This window comes from Lucilia sericata, unplaced genomic scaffold (genome assembly GCF_015586225.1).
Source record: "Lucilia sericata isolate MDLA Ls3-8-SP2 unplaced genomic scaffold, ASM1558622v1 Contig000292F_arrow, whole genome shotgun sequence".
NCBI lineage: Eukaryota > Metazoa > Arthropoda > Insecta > Diptera > Calliphoridae > Lucilia > Lucilia sericata.
In genome coordinates, this window is record NW_023994317.1 from 61,711 (window position 1) to 63,707 (window position 1,997).

Sequence of the window (1,997 nt, forward strand, 5' to 3'; positions counted from 1 at the left end):
AATACTAGTACGGCGATGAAATTCAACATAAACAAGACCTGACCCTAGTCAAGGCCACCTTGACTTTAACGCTAAATACTGGCGATGAAATTCGACTAAAACAAGTTTTGTATGAGCCAAAATTGTGCTACAAAATTCCACGAGGATCACGCCACAATTGATCCTACCCTCCATATAAGGTCCCCTTCAGAAAATTACTTTAAAGCTCATTATTGGCTTAAAAATACGAGTATAGTGATGAACAAGATTTGTTTGAATGAAAATCATTCTACAAAATATTACGGGGATCACGCCTTAATTAATCTAATGAATGAAAAAATTGTTTCCATAATAACAAAAGCATCGATTCTTATATATCAAAGTTTATTCTTGATATTTCGGCAATGATTTGATGGTGGGTATATAAGATTCGTCACAAATATAACTCTCTTACTTGTTTTCTTTTTACATTGACGATATGTCGATGTGCTTTACGTGAACACCTGCGTTGCGGCCTTATTTCACGGTGATCTTTTTACCCGGAGGCTGAGCTTTTTTGACGACTCACCAACATCCCTTTGTGTATCCTTTTTTTGTACATAGTTTTGTCGGTCCATGTACAAGCACTTTGCTGAAGTACTAGAGTTATCTAATTTTTAACCATTGCTGACCCGTTGCTTAACTTCCGAGATGAAAAACATCATATCCGTTTACAATCACGCAGACGTGATGGTCTCTGTTCAGTCGGCAACAGCGCCTAGAGACGTATTCGGTAGTCCGGAAAATGAATCCATTAAATAAGCCGAGGATTTTGTTCTTACTCACAGAGAACACACTGTGGTAAATCTGGTATAAACAGAGTTTTCTCTAAACATACCTGTACATGGAAGGAAAATTCAATGGTATCACTTGTATAAGATAACTTTGATCCAACACCATTCAATCCTGCACACTTCTCATTCATTCGACACACCCATAGATAACAATCTGTTGACTTCGACAACAGCATCGAACTTATCCATAATTATAGATTTCACCGTGTACCAGTCTTTTAACTGACATTCTCTTCCCGCGAATTTGGGTTTAAACCACTGCCACCACGTGCACCCCGAAGGGACCTCTCCAATAATCGGGACAATACAAAGTCCGAAACTCTGCCCTGCGGACTGACGGTTCCCGTGGTACCATATTATGTGGTTCTCTGGTTCGACCCCATGTTAAATCATTCCAAGGAAAGGCCGAGAATACATTTGATCATCACCAGTTTATAGTCCCGGCAGACTGGTAGTAACTCTTTTGCTCGGGATTGCAATCACACCAATTCACAGAATAGTCACTTGAAATTTGATAATGTTTCGTCAAATAGCTCAAAAGGAATTCTCTTGCTTATTATGTAATTTCAACTCTTTCCATCTGTCAAAAAATATTTTCTTTGACTTTTTTCTTCTCCCATCCCATTGTGTATAGCCTTAAAACTGCAAAATGCAATAGAAATACATTTTCTAAAACTAAATTATATTTAATCATAATAATGCAACAACAAAAATATCTTTATTTACAAGAAAAATATTAAATTGTAGTATTCTTCTATATACCTACTATTTGCGTTTATCTTACGCTTTTAGTTTTTTTATTAATAGTTGGTGCCACAGAGACAATAAAACTGAGTTGCAAGATTGCAAAAATAATTAGTCGACATTGAACAGCCACAACCATAAACTCACACCATAAAAACAATAGAAGCAAAAAAGAAACACTATTTAATAATACGCGAACGCGTCTTTCGCCCCAAAGTGGAAACTGGACATTTCAAGTCCAGGATAATAAATAAATGTGTGAATTATAACCAAAAAAGAAAATCCAATAGGATCCTATACTATTTAAAAGAAAATCCTTAAGTGTAAAATAATTCAAAATAGAAAAAAAATAAATAAATTAATAAAAAAATGGCTTATAAAAAATTCTATAAAAAGCAATTGAAAACGATAACAGTGTTGCTAACTTTATATTTGTGTTGT